The sequence below is a fragment of the Dromiciops gliroides genome, chromosome 1 (genome assembly GCF_019393635.1).
Source record: "Dromiciops gliroides isolate mDroGli1 chromosome 1, mDroGli1.pri, whole genome shotgun sequence".
In the NCBI taxonomy this organism is placed as follows: Eukaryota; Metazoa; Chordata; class Mammalia; order Microbiotheria; family Microbiotheriidae; genus Dromiciops; species Dromiciops gliroides.
Genome location: NC_057861.1, coordinates 384,815,897 through 384,825,284, shown reverse-complemented (window position 1 = coordinate 384,825,284; position 9,388 = coordinate 384,815,897).

Sequence of the window (9,388 nt, the reverse complement as noted above, 5' to 3'; positions counted from 1 at the left end):
ACCTCACCAAAAAAAAATTATCCCTGAAGACAACTTTTTTTTTTCATTTACTAGATTTTCTTCTGAAACTTGAAAGTGAAAGGTACTGTCTATGGCTATTATCTAATTATCAAAAACATTCTGAAATCTGTAATTCTGCTAAGAGTTGTGCTAGATAAAGGGAAGAGCAAGGTTTTGGTCTTCTAGAAGCTGTTCCTAATACGAGGTTCACAGAGAGAGAACAAAGAAAAACTATGTAAGCAGAAAGTCCATTATTAGGACCTTAGATTCCATAGGAGGTATTCTTAACCTTTTGTGTGTGTTATAACTCCTTTCACAATCTGGTGAAATTTATGGATCCCTTCTCAGAATAATGTTTTAAATGCATAAAGTAAAATATATAGCATTACAAAGGAAAACAATTACATTGAAATATGGTTATCAAAACATTTTTTAAAAGTTCATGGACTCCAGTTTAAGTAGGCCTGTAAGAGTATTCTAGAGCTATAGAGAAAGGATTAAGAAAAATGATGAATAAAATGAACATTTCTTAGAAAGGGCTACTGAATCGGAATGTTATTAATTTAGATTAAAAGGATATATTATTATAGGTGGGAGGACAGGGAGGATTCTGGAAGGGAAAAGAGAAAAAAGATAATAAGCATCTAAGGAATTGGGGCTGGAGTAAGGCAAAAATCATCCACAAATTAATGAGAGAGGAATGAGCCATCTGTGAGAAAAAAAAAAACTGGAATTAGATGAGTATAAGCAAAATAAAACTATAAGCTGTGTTCATTTAAAGTAAGGAAAAAATAAATACATATATTACTTCAAGGTTTACTAATTTTATCTTCACAACAACCCTGGAAGATAAGTATTATTATTATTCCCATTTTATAGACGAGGAAACTGAGAATGAATTGCTCAGGCTCATATAGCTAGTAAGACTAAGGCCAGATTTGAAATCAAGTCATTCTGACGTTAGGTCCAGTGTGTCCTATCCACTGTACAACCTAGTTACCCAATGGAAAAAAGCACAAACTTAATTAAAACCTTAAATTTGAATGGATTAAAATTCCCAATAAAATGAAGGTAAATGGTAAAATGAATAAGGAAACAAAACCCAACAATTTGTTGCAATGAAGAAATACAGTTAATACATGAAAACACATATGAAATGAAAATGGGAAATAGGGGGAAATTATGCTTGAAGCAGTTCCAAAATAGCAATAGTTCATGATTTCACATAAGATAACAATGGAAACTAATATTGTCAAAAGAGACAAACAAGAAAACTGGCGCTTAAGTGCTCCATAGGTAATTAGATATTATTAATGCTGTGCATGTGTTTCTCGTGACAGAACATCTAAATTCTTAAAGGAAAAGCTAACTAAATTGCAAATGGATATTGACAATAATGTAATAATTGTAGGAGACTTTTAGATCAGCCTAAATCCCACAGAACAATAATAAGGAAAATATATAGCTCCCTAGGACATTGGAATTATATTTGAAAGACCTATGGGGATTTCTGAATGGGAATAACAATGAACATATATATATATATATATATATATATATATATATATATATATATATATATATTTCTCAATAATGAGTGGATCAAATAACAAATCAGAAAACAAGTAACTACTTTTAAAGAATGAAAAAGAAGAATTTATCAAGGACTATTATGTGTCAAGCATCGTGCCAAGGATACAAACACAAAAGCAAAACCGGTCTCAGCCTTCAAGAAATTTACTTTTTAATGGAGGATTACAGCATAGTACCCAGGACCTGACATTTTGGTCTTAAAAGTTATAGTGATGGTGAGCAAAACTATAGGCATTCCAGGAACAAAGGCAGAATTGATTTGGTCATGGTTCAAGGACTGGTCTTGGGAAATTGGAGGATGGGGTGGGGGAAGGGGTGTGTGGAAAGTAGAGAAATGCTACAAGGACAATGGGATTAGCAGTATTATTGACAAGATGGTCAGGAAGTAGAGATTTGAAATGAAGTATAGCTGGGGCTGGCCTGAAATGGTGGTGGTCCCACAAGTCAATCATTAGTTAGGACCTAGCTTCTTAAACTGTGGGTCGCTATCTCTGATAAAGGTCTCATTTCTCAATTATATAGTGAAGTGAGTCAAATTTACAAAAATACAAGTCATTCCCCAATTGATAAATGGCCAAAGGATATGAACAGGCAGCTTTCAGACAAAGAAATCAAAGCTATCTACAATCATATGAAAAAAAGCTCTAGATCACTATTGGTCACAGAAACATGAATTAAAACAACTCTGAGGTATCACCTCACACCTATCAGAATGTTAAATATATCAAAAACGGAAAATATTGGAGGAGGGGATGTGGGAAAATTTGGGGTGCTAATCCACTGTTGGAGGAGTAGTGAAAAGGCCCAACCATTCTGGAGAGCAATTTGAAACTATTCCCAAAGGACTATAGAACTGTGCATACCCTCTGATCCAACAATACCACTGCTAGGTTTATATCCCAAAGACATCCCCCAAAAGAGAAAAAAGACCTATGTGTACAAAAATATTTATAACAGCTCTTTTTGTGGTGGCTAAGAACTGGAAATAAAAGGAATGCCCAACAATTGGGGAATGGCTAAACAAGCTGTGCTATATGAAGGTGATAGATTATTGTGCTAGGAGAAATGACAAGCAGGATGATTTCAGAAAGGCCTGTAAAGATTTGTATGAACTGATGTACACTGAAGTGAGCAGACCCAAGAGAACATTGTGCACAGAGCAACGTTGTTTGATGAAGAACTGTGAATGACATCTTATTCTCAGCAATACAATGATCCAAGATAATCCCAAAGGACTATTGATGAAATATACTATCCACCTCCAAAGAAAGGACTGATATTGATTGAACACAGACTGAAACATGCTATTATTCACTTTAATTTTTTTCTTTTATTTGGTTTTTTTTTTGTACAAAATGACTAATCTGGTAATGTTTTAACATAATCAGACATGTATAACCCATATTTGATTGCTTACCACCTCAGGGAGGGGAAGGGGAGGGATGGAAGGAGAGTTAAAAATTGGAACTCAAAACTATAAATAAAAATGTTTATTATTAAAAAAAAAGGAAAATAAAGAATCTGTGGGTCGCAACCCCATATGGGGCCACATAACTGAATGTGGGGGTTCACAAAAATTTTGGCAACAGTAAAAGGTATTGTATACCTGTTTTATATACCTATATTCCTAGGGTCATGTAAAAATTTCTTGAGCAAAAAGAGGTTGTGAGTGGAAAAATTTTAAGAAATCTTGAGCTAGGACACAGACTCCAGAAGCAAGTTCCATAGATAAAATGGCTAAAACCAACCTTGAGGGTATGGTCTCAGATCTAAGAGGCAAGGTGATTGGAAAGGGTCTCAATAAGATGGCCATATAAAATAGAGATCTTAATTAACCCAATCTCATAAAGATATATCAAGCAAACTATGAGGAAAAAAAATCCTGATACTAATTCTGGTGGGAACAATATATCAACAAAACTCTAAAACTATAGAAATGAAGAAAAACAAATAATTGGGAAAATAGTCATTGTCCATGGCTGGTCTGAGCTAATATAACAAAAGTGATGATATTACTTATTGGTGATGATACTACAAGTTTTGTTGTATACCCATCAAACTATCAAGAAGTTACCTAGTGGAACTAGACACAATAATAAAATCTACTTATAAGAACAAAAGCCCAAGACTATCAGATCTCATATGAAAATCTATTGGATATTTGTTGAAAAAGACACAAGGAGTTTAGTGGAACACAATTGAGATACAAAATATGGAAGCAACCAATCACATTAGACCAATGTTTGATACACACACACACACACACACACACACACACACACACACTATCAAGAGGGCTATTTGATTTTTTAAGTTGATTCATCCATTTTATTTGTCAAATTTAATTTTATTTCCATTGCGAAAGTCTTTTTTTCTCCCCCTTTCACATCTCTAACCCTATTGGGGGAAAAAAAGGGAAAAAAACCCTTCATGTAACAAGTCTGCATAATCAAACAAAACCAGTTTCCAAATTGGCTATGTCCAAAAATTATATGACTCATTCTGCACCCTGAGTCTATCACTTCTCTCTCAGGAGATGGATAGCACGTTTTATCATGAGGAGAGAATTCCTATTTGACGAAAATTGCTGGGAAAGCTTGAAAGAAATTTGGTGAAATTAAATAAACATTATATATCATGTCCCACAATAAACTCTAAATAGAACAGCAATCAAAATATGAAAGATTGTATCATTAAGAAGGTTGCATCTTTTACCGCTATGCTTAGGGAGAAATTTTTTTTTGTCTTTTTTTTTCTTTTCTAGGGCAATGGGGGTTAAGTGACTTGCCCAGGGTCACACAGCTAGTGTCAAGTGTCTGAGGCCGGACTTGAACTCAGGTCCTCCTGAATCCAGGGCCATGCTTTATCCACTGTGCTACCTAGCTGCCCCATTTCTTTTCTTTTTTTTTTTTTTGTGAGAAAAATTTTAACTAAGTAAGGGATAGAGAAGATTACAAAGGACAAAAATAGACAATTTCAATTATGTAAGTGAAAAAGTTACATGAACAAAATAAATTCAGTTAGAATAATAAGAAAAGCTTTTGTCTGAGAACTACAAACTTTGTTCTATAATCAAGTAGCTCTGATAAAAGTCTAACATCTGGGGCAACTGGGTGGTGCAGTGGATAAAGCATTGGCCTTGGATTCAGGAGGACCTGAATTCAAATCTGACCTCAGACACTTGACACTTAATAGCTGTGTTACTCTGGGCAAGTCACTTAACCCCAACTGCCTCGCCAAAAAAAAAAAAAAAAAAAAAGGAAAAAAGTTTAACATCCAAAATCTAAAGGGAACTGATACAAATGTATATCATTGAGAAAAAATAGCTATCAGTGATAAAAACATATCAACAAAAGTTTTCAAAGGAAGAAATTCAAATTGACTGTAGTCAGAAGGAGATAATATATGGGGAAAGTCCATTTACTGGGCTTAGAAGAAAAGAAATGCGATTGGGAAAATTCCTGGAGGAGGGAAAGTAGAATGGGTATCAACTGGAGGGAAGGGGTCCAGGCCAAACTTGAGGAAAAAGAGAAAACATGGAGATGCTAGGATAGTGGACGGCAGGCTCTAGGCTATAGAGAAGTAGTTAGAGTAAGGATGGGGAAAACAAGACCGGGCAGGACACAAAAAACCAGCTTTCCTACCTTACAATTCTGCCTCAGGTTGGCCCCAAATCTATGTGACAGAAATGGAATTAGAATCCTAAACTGTTGGAGCTGGAGGAAACCCAGTAATGACCTAGTGCAATTTGTTCTCATAAGAAAACAAACCTGGTGTAAAAAAAATTAATTATTCATAACTATAACTAACCTGGAAAATTACATATAATTGGATTTATGAAAAATGATGATTATATGAAAAATGATAAATTTAGAAAAATTATAATTGGGCTGTAAGTCCCTTCGTGGTCGCCATTCAAATGTTGAAATATTTTTAAATGACTAGCCTAATTTTGGGGGGCTAAACTATGGATGACTAGAGGACTAATCTGGGGACTTTTGACTATTTGGCTATATGACTTTGTTAATTTAATGTGGGCCGTTTATAAAGTTCCACCACACTGCTCCCAAACTGATAGACTAAAGATTAAGAAGCCTCTTAACCAAATAATCAAAGCAGAGTTTATTTATGAGATACTATTTCAAATTAGGAATACAGAGAAATAAAGTGTACAACCTGACTGCTTTCCTGTGGTCTCTTTCCATTGCCTCTTTCGCACCTGCTTTCTTCGAACTTCTTGAATACAATAAGGGCCTTAGCCGCCTCAGCCTCAGGGCACGTTACACTTTCCCTGGTTTGTATTAAGGCCTGTAACCTTGTCAGCCCCGTCTCTCCTTTTCTGAACAGAATTCTCCTCAGTCCTTGTCCCCGCTCCACTCTAGTCAGCCTCTCTCCTAGTCTGTTCCCCTCCTTTTTTTTTTCTAGTCCATCCCCCTCTAGTCAGCCCCTCTCCTTAATCTTGTCTCTCCATCTAGTCCGTCCTGGCTCCTTCTTTTCTAGTCCATCTCCCCGCTCCTGTCTCACTCCCAGGTCTATATATACACCTTTTCTTCTCTCCACTCAAATCTCGGGGCTTCCTTCGCCCCCACAGACCAAGCTAATCCGCCAGCCGGAGCTGCAGCTGGTGGGGGGGGTGCTCTCGACCCTCATGCCTCAGCACAGGCTATCCTTCAGATAGCTCCGTTCAGGTCAGAGGGAGCTGGGGGCTTTTTTTCCCCCCAGCTGTCTGACCTGGCGTCTTGTATAGCCCACGGGGCTTTTTCACTCAGCTGAAGCTGAGGAGGAGGGGGAGAGACCCTGAGGGCCTAAGGCTTTCTAATCTCAGCCTAAAGGTAGGGTCCCCAAATCAAAATAAATTTCCACACTAGAAAGGCAAAAGTGACTAGGCCAACAAAGGTCACACAGCCAGTGAGAAGCTGAGCCAGAAGCAGAACCTAGGTGTCCTGACTCAATCTCGCTTTTTCCATTATACCATATTAACTCCCATGAAGCTGAAATTCCATGAGTTAGAATGATCAGTCTGTTTCAAGACAATCAAATCCAAATCCCATCAGACCTTATTGGCAGTGCTGTTTGGGTAGCTATGCTATAGCCATTCTCCCTTGTTAAGTCAAAAGCTATAAATTCTCTGAACATAGCAATCCACTAGAATTTATATTCTAGTTTCCTTTAGGGAAAATGTCCCCTTCCTTCCTTTTCCTTCTTTCCCCATGACCAGTCTAATAGTAATCCTGTTTGGGAACTCAGCTACATCTCCCTGAAAATGATAATATACATTAATATATTCACTAATGAGGGTGACAGATCTGCTTGCTTTGGGAAAGATTTCAGATTAGAATGAAAATGCTATTTCACCACGCTCAACAAATTTATAAGTCTGTTCATTAAAGAGAGTTGTAAATTTCCATTCAAAAGATCTTTTTCCTCCCAGTATTTCTCAGGAAAATATTCAGTTCAGGTTCTTGCAACTTGATTTGAGATGATCACTTCACACATTTCAGCTATTCGTGGACAATGGATAGATGTAAGGTGGGTAAAAGTATGTTGTAAGTTATTACCAATGATTCTGTATCCTTGAGAATTGGTGAGTATTATCAAGAATATGTATGGCCAAAAAAGAAAGGAAGTGAGAAATGTAACAAGAGTCAGGAACTACAGATGGACAGCTCAAGTACTACAATAGTATCCACAAAGTATTAAGAGGAACAGATGAAGTTTTCTTGCCTATCAATTACAAGTGTTCAAAACTGGAATGGGGTGTGCTATGGACAGTGGGTTCTTAACTCGTGTGGATCTCCTACCAAAAACTGTATTGTGTCATATATCATAAAAGTGACTCCTATTCAGATATAGGTTGGACTAGATGGTTTCCTTCCAACTCTGAGATTTTGTGATACTGCCTTCAACACACTGGGTAAATCCTCTATGAAGAATGTACAGAGAGACAAGGACAAGAACCATGCAAGATAAGATACGGAAAGTTTGCAACCTTTATTAGTACAAAGGACACTCATACCATTTGGATCATGGTTCTTTTAGGCGTGGCGATGGAGGAAGTTAATAACAATTTAGTCCCTCAATCATTTGGTCCTTGCTAGAACAATGGGTGAGCTCCAAGGAATCGTGTTTGTGTTAAGGAGGTCGCTTCCTGCTCCTAGCAGGGCAAGATTCCTTTTGATTAAAAACTGGTTTATCGTTGAAAAGGTAAACACCACCTCCAGTGACTCTCAGACTGGACATAGAACTTGCAATGCAGAATGTATAATGTTGTCTTTAATCCCTAAGAAGGCAGAAATGAACAGGCATGGGGACTAAACCCAAAGGCAAGCAATCCATTGGCAGAGGTTAAATACAGTCTTCTGAGGGCTCTACTCACTTCCTCTTTCCTTAGTAGTGGACAAAGAAACAGAAGCTCTTGGTTCCTTCTCTCCTCTCTCTCCCTCCTTGTGTCTGTCCCTTTCTCTGTCTCTGTCTATATTTGTCTATCTCTGTTTCTGTCCTTTTATCTCTCTGCCAAGGAGGTGCCCTGGCTCTCCTCTGTGGATTAATAAGAGGGCCCCCAGCCTAGAACAGATATCATTTGGTGATCTCTTGCCATTCTCTTTTCAGGAAAATTTGTGTTTCTCATTCACATCTTTAGGGTTTCTGCTGAAGATTACAGTCTTAATTTATAGAAGTCATTTTGATGGGTTTTTGAGCTCTTGAGCTAGAGATTTCCCCAGCAGTCCATATATTTAATGCTTCTTTTTAAATGACTTCATTTTACAAGTAGAATTATGTGGTTATTCAATTGGGTTCAAGCATCTAAACATCCTATTATTCATTGTCAAAATTATCCCAAGGTTAGAAAGCACCAACCCTTAACAGATCTGTTATATTCTGGTCATTTTTTTAACAATTCTAAGTCAAGAAAAGTGATCAGTCTTTTCACTTTTCTGTCAAAGGATCCAGGCATAGAATTTATTAACCCCCACCCCCCCCTTGGTTCTCATAACATTCCTGGTAGAAGATTGTGGGGCAAAGTCTGCCCAAAAGTCTAGGTCTTCTAGTGCTCACCAAAGCATTAAAAACACAGCTATTAAATTGAGTTGCTGTGAAAAGAGTGATTGGGTTCATATCAGCCCAGGTATATCATGTAAACATTCTGGGCTGGCATGCCAGCAAAAACTCCTACCTTTTTCACCCAGAGAAAAGGTACAAACAACAAAGTTGTCCCTCTGTTCTGGGGACAGGGGGAGTTGGGAGAGAGAGAAGACAGACATAGACTTGCATTGAATATTTTCCCAGTGTTTGCTTCTTAGACAAGTTGTAAACATGTGGACTTCTGAGATTCATGTTCCTTGATAAAATAAGAGCACTCCAGAACATTAAGTACCTTCTTCTCTCGGGTCAGAGTTAATGTTTGTTAACATCATTCATTCAAAGACTTAGAAAAGCTAAGTTCAAAGGTCACCCTATATTACTTTCATGTGTTGTTGGTTTTTTGTTCTACTATTTCCAAAACTTGAGTGGGTGGGAACGTGCACCTGCATACAGTCTCATTCAGGGGCCATCATTCTTGATTTAGGTTTTTAATTGAACACTTAACAATAAATATGCAGGGGCAGCTAGGTGGCACAGTGGATAAAGCACCAGCCCTGGATTCAGGAGGACCTGAGATCAAATTTGGCCTCAGACACTTGATACTTGCTAGCTGTGTGACCCTGGGCAAGTCACTTAACCCTCATTGCCCTGCCCCCCCCAAAAAAAAACCAAAACATAATAAATATGCATTTTAAGGTTTGAAAAGCACGTT